Source organism: Zonotrichia albicollis, chromosome 2 (assembly GCF_047830755.1).
Source record: "Zonotrichia albicollis isolate bZonAlb1 chromosome 2, bZonAlb1.hap1, whole genome shotgun sequence".
Classification (NCBI taxonomy): domain Eukaryota; kingdom Metazoa; phylum Chordata; class Aves; order Passeriformes; family Passerellidae; genus Zonotrichia; species Zonotrichia albicollis.
The window spans coordinates 23341792-23359479 of NC_133820.1; the positions used below are offsets into that span (position 1 = coordinate 23341792).

Here is a 17688-nt window from a genome sequence, read left to right on the forward strand (position 1 = left end):
CCAGAATTTCAGTTTGCTGTGATATTCAATTGCTTTTCTATAAGGTATAGTCATTAAAAGATAAATAACATAAATTACTGTAAAGCAATTTAGAATATTTGATGACAATTTTATTTGAAAGGTATTCCCAACACTGAAACTTCATAAAGTGGAGTACTAGATAAGTTTTCAAAATCCAAGGAATGCATACAGTGAAATAATGTCAAGATTCCTAATACAATGGCTTCTCTTTTACCTTTTAGTCTACCCTAAAATAATATTAGTAGACTTTATGCAATAATGGAATAGAATGAGTTTTGTAGTGGTAAAAAACCTTCTGAAGGTAGTTGAAATGTGTTCAAACCATGCATGTATATAAATCATCCTATTCTACTAAATATAACATCTGCTTACTTGATTTATAGAAGTGACATTGATTATTACTACTTTTGTTGTTGTTAGCAAGTGTACTTTTTACTGTGTCTGAGAGATGAGTGCATGCCATATGAAACGAAAAGAATAATTTTTTCCCTTTAATTCTGGTAGTAAACATTCATGGGAAGTTTCCAACAATTCTAGTCACCTGCAACATTTTGATATTCTGCTTTTCAACATCAATTCATACTTCAGTTTTTAACACAGATTATGGGCTGTCGCAGATTTAAAATACATTTGACATTTTGATATAGCTCTAGAATATTTGTTCCCTTCAACTTGTCAAAATCAATGCTCCTTTTCTTACTGACACACACACATACCCATATGTGTATGGGCTTAATCTACTAAACACACTTGTCTCCTGTCAGTGGAATAGCAGGAGAAGTTTATTTGCATTCTCTTCATTATGTTTCCCCTGGTCTTTTAGTAAATTATGAACGTTCTTTAAAAGGTACAGCATTAATTTCAACTTTGCAACAATTAGAGAATGGAACCATTATCAACTTGTGTTTCTGCTTTACGGACATTATCCTTTATATGATAAAAGTATAAACCCACTCAGTTGGTATCAGAGGTATTAACCCATCAGACCTAGCAATGAATCAAAATTCAGGGGAGTGGTAAAACACGTGTACTTGGTCCAAAAACCTTGTCTCAGCTCATTCTTCTTACAGCTCCTAGTCTCCATGGGAAATCATTCTGCACTACAGGATTTGGAGAGAGCTGAAAGGTTTTTGGCATCATCTCTGGCTTGCTACTTTTCTTTACACCAATGCTAATTCTTTTTATCTGTTTTTCTCTCTATTTTTTTTTCCTTAAAGGCTAAAGTGGGTGGAAGGGAAAAGGATTCAAAATATATTTTCTTCTTAAACTGTAAAATTAGTCATTCCCATTTCTTAACTTCTCTGTAAAAGCTCATAATTTGTCAGCACATTGCCATTTTTTAAACATCCACTATGAATTTAAATTTAATTTTGCATTTCTGTCATTTTCAACTCAATTATTATTCATCAGATAATGTCTTCTGAGTCACTGTTTTTCTAAATCTGTTTTGAAACTGTGAGCAAAGTTCCCTCATTGTAAGTAAAGATATAGTAACTTGTGGAGTTAATATGAATGCAATGAATAAGCAGATTAAAAACCAGCATTTTTTTCACTTTAAGCAAAGATCAACATTACTTTTATGATCCTGTATCTCAGGTCTCTAAGAAGCTTTCTACTTTTAAATTAAAAGGCCCCGGATGTGGAGATAAGTTATCCTTCAACAGAAGTATGATGTTGTTATAAAATTAATGTCCAGTTTAATTTATGAGATTTAATACATAATTAAACAAATAAAATTCTACTGAAAACAATAAGTTAGACACATAATTGATGCATCAGAATCACAGGAGCATGTAGGTGGAAGGATCCTTTGCAAGCTGAGTGACCCAACCTCCTGTTGGAAGCAAGGCCAATACAGGAGGTTGTCAGGACCTCCTCCAGTCACATTTTGAAGATCTCTGTGGGTGCAGATTTCGCCATCTTGGGTGTTCCAGCTGCCAACCACCCAGTGGCCCTGCACTGGACTTGGTTCAGTACATCTGTCTTTTTGAACATCAAGAAGCTGAAAATTTCTCAGTGTCCCAGGTGTGGCCCCAGGATGGGGAAGGATCACCCTCCTGGACACGCTGGCTAAAGTCTTGCCAAGAGCTGTGCAGTTGGGATTTACCAACTCATGCTCAATTTATTGTCCACCTGGGCTGACAGGACCATTTATGCAAAGCTTTCTCCTACTCAGTCAGTCCCAGGTTCTGCTCTGCTGCATGAGATTATTCCGTTTCTAGACCAAGATGCTGCTTTTGCCTTTAATAGACTCTCAAGGCTTCCTGAAGGAGCATCTCTGTTCTCTACTATTTCACCCATTCCTCCCATTTTACTTAGAGTGCACTCTGTCCCATCCCCCAGGAGAACAAAACCTCCCTAATCAAAACCTCCCTAGTAAAACAAAGATTCAACAGAAATAAATTGCATCATATTCTTATTTTAAAGGAATAGTTGCCATTGTTTGTAACCATAAGACTTTATATTTAGTAAGAAATGTAACTAAAAATTCTAAATTGGGGGAAGTATCCCAGCATTGTATTCCTTTAGATGTCTACCAATCTCATACTTTTGTATGTCTGTTCTATAAGCAATCACATTTTCCAGGGCCAACTCCTTCACCAGTCTAGAAAAGGAAAAATACCCTTGGGTACTCTGCATTCCAGAGCTTTAGACTGTAGGGAACTGCTGTGAATAGGAGTTATATAAGCAAGGAAAAGAATTTAAATAACTGTATGTGCTTAAATATCAAATTTTCCAGGGTGATCTGAAACTTTTTCTCAGTCAAACAGGGCATTTTAGTGTCTGTTATTTGATCCATTTCTTGGCCTGAAAATGTATGTAAGTTTTTTCTGGCATATTAATTCCAGTGGTCTGAGGAGGAGGTGAGAATTTCTCTACACCTCTCAAGTGTCCCCTCTCCATTATGGAGAGTCAACATGAATGGACAACATAGAGTTACTGCAATCTTCGTTTAGTTTAGAATCTCTGGAGTAGACCTTCGTATCTTCTATAAACTTTTTGATATCCTTAAAATCATGAGGAATGACTTCTTAACTAGACCATGTGAGAGTCTTAACTAAGCCATGTGAGAGTCTTCAAAATCAATATTATTTTCAGACAAATATATTGAGCCAATTAGTTCAATTAAATTATCTACTAAATTGAACAGCAAAAGCATAATTTAATCCTTTCTTACAAAAATTTTTCTAAATAGCAAAAACCCAAGAAAATTTATAAAACTCACAACTATGTCTGGTCTCTTAAATAAGTTAAAAAACTTTTATTCTCTTTTTTTTTAATTAGACACACAAAGGCAATAATTTTCATGTCCTACAAAAATATCCATGATTTGAAAGTACTTCCTGTTCTGTACTGTATGCAGAGAACAAAAATCCTTTGAATACGTTTAAAAATATAAAGAGAAGATCCTCTTCCCACCAGGTAGTGCTTATCAACATGGCTGTCACACAGGAGGAACAGAGCGCTCGGGTTCCTATTCTTGCATGAGGGAATTCTCAAGTCTCTTGGCAAGAATCTTAGTTCCTGGATATTATTATCTACTCATGCATGGATTCACTTCTCCCTTCCTCCCTCTTGGTTTTTTCTTTCTTTTTCCTTCTCACTTCTTTTTTTTCCTTTGTTTTTCACCACCCTCACATCACCCCTCCCCCCTCCACTGTCCACCCCCACCACTTTAGAATCAAGGAATCATTTTAATCAAAATTGGTATATTCCTCTTTAAAAACAATGGGGATTGATAGGTCAGTGCCTTTTAAAGGAAAGCTGTTTGATCATAAATCAAGTTTACAGCTCATCTTATGTTTGACTTCTGAACCATCATTGATGAATGGTTTGAAAACAAATATGTGTCAAACTTGAAGTAAACTAAAGCTAAAAAATAAAAAAGGTGAAGTAACCAATTCTGAAGATTTATTAAAAATTAATATACAACTTCAGAAATACCAGTCAGCTGCAGACATATCGATCCTGCTCAGAGAAAAAGTGGCTAAATTCACATTCCGTGTCTATCAGATTGGATGTACATTTAAAATATATTGAACAATTTTTCTGGCGGTAATGAAAGTGAGAGCCACCACAATCAGTCACCCTGCTGGAAACCAGCCAGAAGATAATATTTTTACATCAGCCACTGACTTCCAAGCTCCTCTTCCTACGCTGCTGCTTTAGCTTCAGATGAATGTGGTCACATGACAGGTACATACACTTGCTCTGTGCAAAACACCATCATTTGGAGAGACCAGCCAATTGTTAGATTTTAACACATGCAATGAAGAAATCTTAATTCAACCTGTATATCAAAACAGCACTAATCTGGACATCAAAATGCAGCTGCCTCAAAATGAACAAACTTAATAATAGAAAAAAAATATAATTCCAAAGATCTAGGTTTATGTGTGTTTTATGAAGTGCTCTCAGATTCTCCCTTGAAAATAACTACAAAAGGTTTTAACTTCTTAGAGGAAGACAGGGTTTTCTGTAAATGTCTGAAAATCAGAAAGCCAGTTTATTGCCTGGACATTTCATTCCAGGCAAAAATTCACAGGAATAGTTGCCTGACTTGTCCAGTCTGAGTTATATATATTTTAGAACATTTCTGGTTCAAAAGTTTTATTGAAGTAAAAACTACATTTTGAGGATGAAAATCCTTCTGATCCTTCTGAGATTTGAGATAATGCAATGAGATTAAACATCTTATGTTTATGAACTTAGACCATTTTAGAAAAAATGACTGACATGTCCCTGGAAGATATTGTAACTATAGCACAGGATAAAATAGGGGGAAGAATTCATTGCTATGCAAAGGGAAAATATTCCTACACTTTGAAATCAAAGGACATCAGAGACATGGAGTTCTTTTCATGAAGTCTGTGCTGCTTCTTTGAATTCAACCCACAGTTCAAAAAGACTCCATCTCTTGGTTTGTGTTTAGAAACTTAAGAGAATTCCTCACTTCCATGTACTTTCTTGCTAATTTTCTGAGCTTGTGTTTCTTTTTCTTCTATACTTGTTGTGCCAATTTTGTCATAGACTGATAATTGTGAAGACAAGGTACTTCTGTCAGGGGAGGGATATCTGAGGAGGATATAGAGGAGGTCTGACTGTAAAGCTGAACAAGTTGCCCATAGAATCCATGGCTTCCCCAACCCTGGAAATGTTCAAGAACAGGCTGGATGGGGCCCTGAGCAGCCTGGTCTAGTGGAAGGTGACCCTGTCCATGGCAGAAGGACTGAAATCAGAAAATGTCTGAAGTCCCTTCCAGCCCAAACCATTCTACAGTTCTGCAGCAGAGGCAACGCTGCTGCCTGCTCCACACGCTCTCAGAGCTGTCCCGGGCCTGGCTGTGAAGTGCATGGGGTGCACCCTTCCAACTACCTCATCTGAACATTTATTCAAGCATTGTCAAGCATGATTATCTTATGCCAACATCAGTGGAGAAGGTTTGAATCTAGAGTAAAACAATGGACTTGGGTTTAGATTGTTATTTTAAAGGGTCATGAGAGGGCTCTGAAAATAATGCACTGTCATTGGAAAGCCCTCAGTTATGAAAAGTTGATATTGATGGCCATATTCAGGAAGCATAAATAATTATAATAATAGATGGAAAAACTATAGCATTCCAGCTGATAATTGCAGTGCCTTGAAAAACTCTGGTTTTTTTGGTTTGGTTTCTTTGTTTTAATAGAAATGTCTGAAAAAGAAAATGCAGTAATGCCATAGCAGTAGTCTACAGTAGATTACAATAAAATTATGTCCAGCCTGAAGCTACAGTCTTGAAACATTAATCTACACAGTCACTGTCCAGATGAGTGTTGATATAGAGAAGTCTGAGATTCTGGAGAGTAAATGTGAGCTGAGCAAAAAAAAATAATGCAATGCAAAGATGCTGGTATTTTTTCATTATTTCTCCATACATAGCTATAGTCCTATGTATTTGGACCTACCAATAGACACATCAATACCTTTTAAAAACTAAATATGTGGCAAGGTCTTTCATAAGAAGGGAATTCTTTGTACCTGCTTGAGACTTAACAGCCTTAAATCTCTACTCTCAGTTGCATTCAGATTGGTTTTCATTCACAAGGGCATAATTTAAAGTCACACATGCCATGAATTGCACAGCAGCCCTGTAAGAATATTCTGCCTCGCTGTGTGCATGCTGAATCAAGCAGTTCAAACTGGGGGCAGATACTTATAAGGACACTCAAGTTATGTGTGCAAAGCCATAGGCATATGACTGTAAATGAGCTGTCTAATGTGACTTCATTTTCACTACGACTGACTCAAAATCAGCTTTTATCTTCTGAAATGTTCCCATAAATCTTGCATTGCAAGACAAAAACGTCTCTACTTTCAGTTTATGTCTTTCTCATTGTCTTCTCCTTACCACGCATTAAAAACCCACAAAAACAACTAAACAACAATTTCCCACCCCTACTGCTTTGGGCATTTAATGAAAATGGTTTTTATTTTTTACAAATAATCATTTCTTCTGATGTTTGTTTGCAAACTGGCCATAATCTTTAATTTTTTTCAATAAGCATTTTTTCAAAAATAAAAACCTTTATAGTCCTTTGAATAGAATATCAGCCCTTCCGAAAAGAAAGTGCAGAAACAGCTAAACTTGTATTCAATGAAGTGGTGGCAAAAGTTTTCATTATGCATATTGAGAAGAGACATAACTAAAATGAAATATAAAAGGTGGGAAGAATATTTGCAAGAAGCCTTTTAAAATGTTTACAGCCTGTGAGTCTCCTGAGATTAACAGCACACTAAATACTGGAAAAGAGTAAATGAAGCCAGATGTTGGGGTTTTCATTATCTGCTCATCTCTAATTGAATCTGATGTGACACTTGTGCTATCCCTATGACTTCAGAGGAGATGTTAGTTTTCTTGAACACACAGTGACATTTCCTGGAGATCATCTCCATGGAAAAAGTACAAATAATCAAAAGGTTGCCATGGCAGATGTTAATGCAGTCTTGAAATACAAAAGAACAAAAGAATATATGTAGTTAAACAATTGAGTGAAATATCAGCCTAATATCTTGAGATGCTCTTCTTGGTCTCTTTCTGTGTGGCAGATTTGGGATTGACATACTGATTTTATGAAGAAAAAGGGAAGGAATAAAGTGATGCTTTGATTCTAAAATATTTTTTCAAAATTATAGTGACAAGATTCCCCATCTCCCACAAAAAACCCCAAACAAAAAAGAGACCCATAGTATAGAAAGCCAAATATAAATAATAAAGTATCTAAAATATCCAAAATATTTTTTCTCTTTTCCCTGTAGTTTCTCTACACTCCACCACTGTTTTTGTACAAAACTGATTCCTACAGCAAGATAATGGAAATGAGATTTCCTAAGTAGGGTTATTAAAAGGATGTCATGCTACAGCCTGGTCTACCTCCATGGTCTGTTAAATTTTTCCCTGCACTTGGGTATTAGAGGTATCAGATCATCTGGGGAAAAAAAAGAATCTTGTTTTTACAAAAAGTCAGATTATATATTTTCAGTGCATTTTTTAAAAATAAAATCTCTTGTTAGAAAAATAATTAAATTATGTATAAAGAAGCATTTCCACCAGCCAGTCCTCTGATGTTTCAGCTTAATGAAGCAGCTCACCAGCATATCATTCAGCAGCAATGCAGGGAGAGCCTGTAAGGGAATCTGCTCCTGTACCTACATGTTAGCTCATGCCTTTGTTTTGAAGAGTCTTTAGGGAAGTGGTGTGTTTATAACTCTTTTATAAGGGTTGTGAAACAAATAGAAACACACAGAAACACACAGCCCCCAATGAGGCCACCTGAAAAAGGTGTCATATTCACCAAGCAAAACATATTTATATAAATAGTAATGATTTAGGCAAACTTATTAGAAAAGCCAGACTAAAAAATTATCATCAAGCAAGCATTCTGCATCATACTATTAAAATTTCTCTGCATATCATCCTAGATTCTAGCATGATTCATTCCATGATGAATGAAGGATTCATCCTCCTCATATCGTTAACCCGTTATCCTTCTTTTTATCTCTAGGTTAAAACACAGAAAATATGGGGATGGAATTATCATAAGGCTATATCTTCCATGACTAGAAAAATATATATTTTTAACAATTACTCCATAATTCTTTCCAGATGACCCCAAGAATGTCTCATTTATATAGTCCAATTATTCAGTGATATTTACATTATCTTGTTCAGCCCTACCTTCACACTTGTCATTGAATTTAAGCAAGTATTTACTATTATTTCTTGTCATCAGTATTTCCACAAACATTAAAATTTCTTCCTGAAATTTAGCAGTAGTTTCCTTTTTTTTTCTAACCTATTATTTTTGTACCCTGTCTCAGATTTAGAGTTCAAACCCAAGGAATGGAGTGTATTTTAGAATCATTGGAATCATAAAGAAACCTGGAGAAGATCTTTAAGATCGTCAAGTCCAACTGCCAACCCAGCACTGTGCAATCCAACAAACCATGCCCCGAGGTGCCACATCTACAGGTCTTTTAGGTACCTCCTGTTCCAATGCCTGTTCTATGGACCCTCTCCAGCCCCTCAATGCCTTTCCTGCAGTGAGAGGCCCAAAACTGGACACAGGATTTGAGGTGGCCTCACCAGTGCCGAGCACAGGGGACAATCCCTGCCCTGGTCCTGCTGCCACACTATTGCTGATCCAGGCCAGGTGACATTGGCTTCCCTGGCCCCCTGGGCACATCTGGATCATGTCCAGCTGCTGCTGACCAACATCTCCAGGGTTTTTTCCACCAGGAACATTTTTCAGCCACAATTCAAAGGACCCCATTGAAGGTAGCATCAGTAGAAGAATGATTTTTTAGGAAATGAATGGTAATATTGGGAAACTTGTTCCTGCCTTGCTTTTATTATTTCTTCCTTTTGTCTTGGACTTAGGGCAGATAGTTCTTGTATATACACTAGCTCATGACCTTCGCAGACAAATTCTAGATACTCTATTTTTTTTAATAATTAAATCTGATATAAATCTACTAATAATGCTGACATTTCAAAGTAAGATTTCTCAGCCTCTGAGGAGGCCTTGTAAAGAGAAGAGGACCCTAATCACCCTGACCACTTCCAATCTTTCAGTGAGCTGACATTTAAATGTCTTACAATTAAAGATTTTACATATTTCATAGAGTTTTCTCTTTCAGAATTTGTATTCAACCTTTTAATTCTGTTGCTCTATTTAAAAATCATCTGATTTAAAAGGTGACCAGCTCTCATTCTCTATTCAGTTTCTGTCTTAGACTTGTAAGATTAGAACAATTACTTTGTTCTCCAAGTAATTGCAATGATTTAGTCCTCTGATTCTGTCTTTGGTCTGCTAGGAATTTGGACATAGTGTCATTTCTTGTGACCTAAAACCTGAAAAAAATCCACTTTCATGAACAATAACAAGATTTTTATTTTCTTTTTGTACTTCTTATTTGGTGCACATGTTTTTTTTCTATCCTCTCAGGCAGTTTTTTTTAATCTACTCCATTGAGACAAGGGTTTTGCTTCTAAGTTGGGAGATTTTGGACTGTAAGAAAGCAAATATCACTCCTAATCTTCAAGAAAGGCTAGAAGAAGCATCTTGGCAACATAGACTGGCCAGCCTTTCCTTGATCTCTAAGAAGATGATGGAACAAACAATCCTGAAAACCATTACCAAGATTATTAAGAACAAGATGATGATTGAGAACAGTCAGCATGGATTTACAAAACTAAAATTGTGCTTAACCCACCTGGTAGCCTTCAGTGATGAGATGATGGGCTCAGTGGGCCTGCAGACAGCAGCTGATGCTGTTTATCTTGGCTTAAGGAAGGCTTGAAGGGCTTTTGTCTCACTGGCAAGCTCAATGGATTTTCTATGTGGATAGGGAGATGGGTTGACAACTGAGTGAATTGATGGACTCAGAGGGCTGCAATGAGCAGCACAAAGATTTTGGGGCAGCCTGTACCACTGGGATCAGTGCTGGTTCAGCACTTCCTTAGTGATCTGGGTAATGGAGCACAAAACTGGGAAGAGTGGTCGATGACCAACAGGGCTGGTGCCACTCAGGGAATCCCAAACTTCAATACAGGCCTGGAGCCGAGCAGCTGAACATCGGATGGTCATGGAAGGGCCTTGGATCCATAGAACACAGGTTAGCTGTGAGCCAGCACTGAGCTCTTGCAGCAGTGAACACCAGCAGCACCCTGGGCTGCATCAAGCAGAGCACGGCCAGCAGGCTGAAGGGGATCCTTCCCCTTTTCTCAGCTGTGATGAGACACAATCTGGAGTGTTGGGCCTGGCTCTGGACTCTCCCACACGAGAGAGATATTAACATTCAGGGATCAGGACAGTGAAGGGCCACAGTGATGACAGGGACTGGAGCATTTCAGACAAGGAGAGACCAGGAGAACTGAGACTGCTCAGCCTGAAGAAGAGATGCCTCAAAGGGATCTTGTCCATGTCTAAGAAACCATGATGGCTGAAGTCAAGATAACAGAATCATGCTCTTCTCAGGGTAAGGGACAGGAGAAGAGGCAATGACACAGGAAAAAAAAAAAAACCCACAGGAAATTCCACTTAAAGATGAGAAAAATATTGTTCACTTCATAGATGGTGACCCACAGAAACAGGTTGCCCAAAGATACTTCATTGTCTCCATTACTGGAGATTTTAAACCAACTGGACATAACCCTCAGCAGCCTGCCCTCTCTGTCCCTATTCTGAGCAAATGATTGGAACAAAATATCTCTAGCAGGTCTCCACTTGTCGTATAATTTTCAGCAAATATTAGCACTGTACAATCAGGTTTGGAAAGCCTGGAGAATTCCCCGGGTATCCTGAGTACTCAGTGTCTGTGCAGCAGGTGGGATGGGGGATGTGCCATGCAAATTCCACTGTAGAGCTCCAAATTTGATCATACAGATGTTGTGCCTGGTTTTATACTGTGTGCACAGATCCTTCCATTGTAGCAGCAGACACCCTGGCACAGAGGACTTCAGATTTGCATCATCTCTGTACAAATCTTGTCTGAAGTCTCAGCTGTGCAGTTTTTGTTTCCATACATTTTCTGGTTCTTAACATGGTAGGAAATCAAGGTCTACCACAGGACATGAAAACCAAAAAAGTTACACAGTCCATGTAAGGAGAGGGAGAAGAACATGCCTGAGAACAATAATATCTGACATATATTGTCCATTTAATGTGCCAAGCTTTAAATAAAGCTCTGTCTACAAGCCCAGTGTGGCAGATGTTATATTAGCACATATCATACAGTTACTTGGCAACAAACAGAGATTAGACATCATAAACATTTGGTCTGCAGAAATGTTACCAGAGCTGGTGATTACACAACCATATTTAATGCTTGGTGCATAAAAATATCCACCCTAGTTTTGTATATACTAACTGTGTGTAAAGCAAACTCCAAACTTTTTCAGCAAAGGGCCTAGTTAAATATGTTAGAATTTTCTAATTTCTTTCAGCATTTCCTACAAGGCACTATTCAGTGTCATACAGAGGATCCCCATTAGAAAGGACATATCTGTGCTAAAATACTCTATTTCGGAAGTTCAGTAACATGTGCTGGTGAGCAAGGGAAAGGTTCAGTGCTAACAAATCCATGCTGCTTCTAGTGTTTGAGCTCCATGCCACTGCACATGCTACAGCATGTCATCAGGGATTCAGGAGCCTTCATTCAGTTTCCAAAAGTGGTGTAGATACTTAGGAGCCCAACTGTCATGTCAGTCCTCAAAAACTTGTTATGGATCCCCTTTGTTTAATTCTTGTGCTTTTGTAAATCCTACTTGGTGCCATAATCCTTGTGTAAGTCAAGGAGCAGGAATATAAATCCCCATAAAACAAGTGACTTGCATGTAAAGTTTTTCTTTTTTTTTTCTTTTTTTGGAAAACGCCATTTTCTATCAAGTTAAACTGTTTAAAAATGGATAAGAAATCTGGGATGCAGAGTCTGTGTACAAAGTAGCACCACGACCCATTTTGCATACAAATACTCTTGGCTTCTGTTGATATGGGTGACTTTTCTCTGAATTCTCAAAGTACATTACATGCCATGCTAGTGAAAAGATAAAATTAGCTGTCACCTCAAATGCAAGATAACAAAACCCCCATACCTGTATGGAACCTTAAAATGTGTATCTGTAGCTCTCCTACAAAAAATGAAGCTGTTTTTACAAGTAGTTAGAGAAAGAAAAAGATTAAATCAGAAGTACATCAATTTTTGCAGATGACAAATAAAAATTACAGAGAGAATAGGAAAACTTTGCTTCCATGAGAAAATACTCATCCTTATATTGATTGAGGGATGGCTCCTCAGAAATATTTCATCCTTGTGTTCTGTTTTGATATCAAAGAACAAATTTTCTTTCCACAAACAGCTGAGTGTAGTAGCTATTATTTTACATGGCTCTGGGTCTTTTAAGGAGAGAAAAAGGCAAGTGAAAGTTATTACCCAGCAGTAACAGCCATACCTTTTCTATGTAGTGCACTGACTGAGAATAGTCTGTCCAAAAGTCTGATACCTCCATTTAACATTTTTGAATTCTTAGTAACAAAAAAAGTCCCATTAAAATTTAGGCAATAAAGATTAGTACACAAGGTCTCCACAGACAGGACAGCAAGCTACTGTATCAGAGGTGGAAAAAAGGATCTCCTAAGTCAAATGAACAACAGATGATACCTTCTGCTCCCACATTCTGCTCTATTACATTCATAGAGCCATGCTGGGTTGGAAGGAATCTCTGAGATCATCTATTTCCACCACCCCTTCAACACAGCAGGGACACCTTCCACAAGACCAAGCTGCTCAGAGCTGCATCCAGCTCAACTTGGGGCACTTCTGGGAACAGGGCATCCACAACTCCTCTGGGCAACCTGCTCCAGTGTCCTACCACCCCCACAGCAAACATAACGAGGTCTGTATTTTAATTACTAAAATATGCAGATGGATTTTCATGATTAGATGGAACTTCAAAATCACTGGATATCACATTACCATTGTACCCCACAGATATCTGGCATTTAGGAAAACTAGACAGACTTGTCTTGTGTGTAAAGAGTCAAAAGACTTGTCAAAGTCTTGTTAACTATAATGTTCTAAAAAAGTTAGAAAGTTCTAACATTTTCTTTCTAAGTTACATCTCTGCTATATATAATTACAATATTTGTTGTTTTCTACCATGCAACTTCTTCTAGAGAGGATCCAGAAATTATTGCCTCTGTCAGAGGTTTAATTAACCTGTAACATTTGTTAGTGGCACACATGGAATATGTCTCTGGTATTTTATCATACACAATACAGGTAAGATATCATAGGTTTTACTATTGCAAATGGGTTTCACCAGGACTCCAAAAGCTACCATAAGTCGTTTTCATGCCCAATTCATAATATATAATCCCGGGCAGAAACACGGAAAGTAGAAAATGACACTAATTTTCAAAAAAACCAGAAAAAGGTAAGTACTATCTACTTTTTTTTTTTAAGCTGTTTGAGAAACACCATGTTTATGGTGTTCTCTCCTTTCTTCCCTACAGTTTTCCTTTTTATCTAATAAATTCAGATAAATCTCAGTGCAGTCGTTCAGAGCTGATTACTGGGGAACATGCAGTAAAAGGTATAATGGGGAATGGTACCTCAGCTAGGAGGTGGCAAGCTTAGTAGACTCGAGGGCACTAACTTAAATTAGTTATTGAGTGAAATAATCACAGATTGCTAATGTAGAGCCCAACACAATGGAGGTTTCAAAGAATGAAAAAGCACTCCAAAAAAAGGAAACTCGAGGGTACCTTCTGTGTTAAGACTATGCATCATGTCTATTCAGAACTAAAAATTAAAAGAAAGGAAAGAAAATCACTCCCAAATTCACTTTGCATTAGGAAGAGTGGAGGAAAACATGAAAACATCGCACATTTCTAGTGAAATTATCTGCTTGATGTATAAGTGCAACTTGCAGGCCTTGGAGCTTTTCCTTCTATTGTTGCTTCACTACTTATTCTGATAGAAGTGAATTTATCAAGTGTTGGTGGGGTCCCAAACCAATTCCATATGTATATCTTTATCCTTCATGCATACTGCAAAAATATTTATCAAGATGCTACAGATTAGGTATTCTTCATCCAGACTCATGGTAAATTTGAATTTAATATATTTTGCTTGTGACAGCAACATAAATATAAATAATTAAAACAATAAAAATTATGCTGAGTGAGGTACATTTTTTCTGGGATTTCTTTCTGAGAGTAGAATTCACTTTAAAGTGTCAGGTGTATTCAAGGTATCAGAAATCAGCAAGCAAGAAATTGAAGGAAATTTGGGGGGAGGAAGAACTCTGGAGCCATGACATAGTCAAATTCCAGGGGAAGACCTCATACTAGGAAGCAAATGTGGAAAGCAAAAGGAGTCTCAGTGAATGGGTGTTCCTTGATACATTCACATCTTTTTTGCTCCTGCTTTCTTATTTTTTAAAGGGAAATGTAGGAAAGGAGAAGATTTACCCTTGGTATATATTTTAAATCAAACCATATTTACCAGAGAACAAAAAAGCAATGGAAGGAAAAGCAAAAAAATAAATACTATATAGAAAATCATGATAGAAAATTGTCAAGTGTAATATTGGACAGACTTCAAAAAACATATTTCATAAACAAATATTGTAAATACATTAAAAACAGGCTGCATGAAATAAATATTTTTGAAAAGAGTCACTGAAAAATTGTAAATTTTTCAATAACAGGAGCCCTATTCAAATATTAATCAGAATACCTCATCAACATGTAGATATTTCAAAGAGTTTCTAAGTGTGCACATATTGTGTGAACTATCAGAATCACAGCTAGGTGAGGCTGCAAAGAACTGCAATCTGGAGGTCATCTAGTCTAAAACCCCTGCTCAAAACAGGGCAAAATTACCAGGTCCTGTTCTAGGAACTTTCAACAAAAATGTTTGTTATATTAATAAATTCTAATCTTCCTTTTCATCTTGCTTCTTTTCTTTGATAAATATGTTTTGAATGAAGAAAGGAGACTCCTCAGTTCCAATCCACTTCTGCTTTGCCCATGAGAGAACAGCCTCATGCTGGAGTTCTGACACAGGAACTCACAAGTGTGAAACTCTTCCAGACTCTTCTGAAACAGGTTTTTCACTGCTAAACTTTTTGCAAAGAAAATAAGGGCCAATTTCTCCACCAAGTGTTGTCATTTTTTGAAAAAAAAAAACAGACTTACTAAAAGCTGCCTGCAAGTGATAGCCAAGTTATTAATAGATGAGCATTGGCAGCAGACCTAGGAACATCTAAAATATGTTTTTAATCTCAAGAATTATTTAATACTATATATTTTATTAATCAGCCTTATAAAATGTTACTTTGATATTAAGAACAATCAGATATTCAGAAATAATTTCTAGTGCATGCTAGTATTTTTATTCTTGTAAATGCACCTTAAGATGCACTTAATAAAATTATTTTTACCTACTTTATAAGCATTATACTCTCGTACTGCTCTGTATAAACTGTTTTCTGTATAGTCTGCAGATATGTTTTAGCTTCTGCATCTCCCATCCTTCCCAGATATTTAAGTAGATTAAATGTGCATTTCTTGTTGTGTTTTGAACATACCCAAATGGAAAAAGACAGGAATTGAATATGGAAAACATGAATGGATGGCTACACACATGTCAAAATAAATAAAAAAATTTTGATGGTCAGATGGGGTCAACAACAATGTCACATTTCTGTAACTCTGGGATGGCTAAAAGTTGGAACAATAAGTAGAAATATAAACATTGTCCTCTAAAGTAAGTGGGACATTCATGGAAATATAATAGACTCTATTGTCTTCTGTCTATAAGCAGAAAAAAAATACTGGTTTTGAGAAAATTACAATGGGCAAAACCCACACTGTCCTTCTTCTGTTGACAATTATTTGGTTCTAAATAAAAAATTAAACTAATTATGTCAATAAAGTAATGTCTCAAGTTATTCATTTTTCTTAAAAATTTTCCTGCTGCTCAGCACTGTTGTCCATATTTTACATTCAACTTCTCAGCAGAAATAATTCCCACAGATTTTTAAATTGTATGAGTATTTAGGACCCACAGCTCTTTAGAGATGTAGATGGCTTGCACTAAAATCATGAGCAGTGCTGACAACTTCCCCAGAGGTTTAGAGAGGGCAAGTTCTGCCTCTGGGCCCATTGGTCCAGTCTGAGACCAGTGTGGTCTCACAATGTGCCAGCTGGTGCAAAACCAGCAGTCTGTTCTTCTGTTTTATCTGTAGTTAACAGGTCCACTGAGCAAACTAATGCATCATTACGGAGCTCCTCTAAAAGTTTTTGTTTCACTACGAATGGAAGTTGTTTTTTTAATTTTATTTGGTAGGCACCACTGGCTTAGATAGTTTGAAAAAAAAATCCTTGCATAATAAATGAAAAATAAATACATAATTCTATATTAGAATGAAGAAAAACCATTAAGAGATCCCTGTTTCTCCAAACTGTGAACAATACAGGATATAAAATTTAAAGAAAAAAGAAAAAGCTCGCAGTGTGGAAAGTGAGAATATAGGAAACACTATAGGTTTTATCCACAAATTTCTGTATCTTTTCATTCAAGTAATTAACATGATTAAGCACAGTTTTCCCATCTGATTTAATTAGCTGTAATCATACCAAACTATTGTAAGTGGGCATTCAAGATATATGACACATCTTTTCAAATACGTGTACAGTTATTGTGAAAATGAATGTAATAGTAGCACTCACTAGCCCAAGGCAATTACAATTACAAGAACTGCTTGTTTAGTAAAAGGTCACAATCTGATGTTTTGCATTTGCCTGAAATAGCCTTGTCACTCCACAAATTCTAAGAGTGAAAGCATATTTTCAAAAATCATGATTTTTTAATTTAACTTTAGAACTGATTCCATGTTCTTCTGAATATTTTAATAACAAAAATTTAAAATATATATTCTTGACAGAAATGATGGATTAAACCTTTAAACTGCTTTTTATTCTTTTATTCAAGCAATTTATACATTTACCTATAGGCCTACTGCTGAATAAAGTACACCAGTTTTATGAAACACCAACGCTCTGACCATGATAATTCCTTAATGCTGTGTGAATCACTGAGAACTTTTTTAATGACTCTTTCCAAATTACATTAATCCTCAAGTTTCTTTCCACTGTCTCCTGATTAATTCACTTGCATTTTGCTGGAGGCAGCATGCATAAAGTCTTTGCCTTCAGCTGGATGGCTGGGGAGGATGCTTTTGGAAAAGTTCACATCACATCAATCAAGGATGAGTGCTCTTCCTCTGTCTGGCCATTCTATCAGTGACCTGGCTCCTGAAGCCACAACTCTTTCCAGAAACTCTTTTTCTTTCCCTTTTTCTTACTCTTTTCCTTACCTGCACTGCTACACTCTAGAGCTTCAGAGAATGCAATGCAATTAGTCACTTTAAGTTTTGTTGCTAGCAGTTCATCAAACAGTATTTGGGAGAGGGAGGGGAATAATATAGAAATGAAGATAAATCTTAGGATAGATTTTCAGGAAAATGAATACTTTTTGAACATCCTGTGTCGTAAGAAGGAAATGGAATAACAATGAAGCCAGCTCTTGTTTGAAAAGCATGTGCAAAATAAAAATGCA

At 36.7% G+C, this 17688-nt stretch overlaps 1 protein-coding gene across 10 annotated transcripts in view; it reads right to left on the reverse strand.

Annotated features, from left to right (window-relative positions):
- IL1RAPL1 (interleukin 1 receptor accessory protein like 1) overlaps positions 1-17688 on the reverse strand; it is a 693884-nt gene that overhangs the window by 169861 nt on the left and 506335 nt on the right. The window lies entirely within an intron of this gene.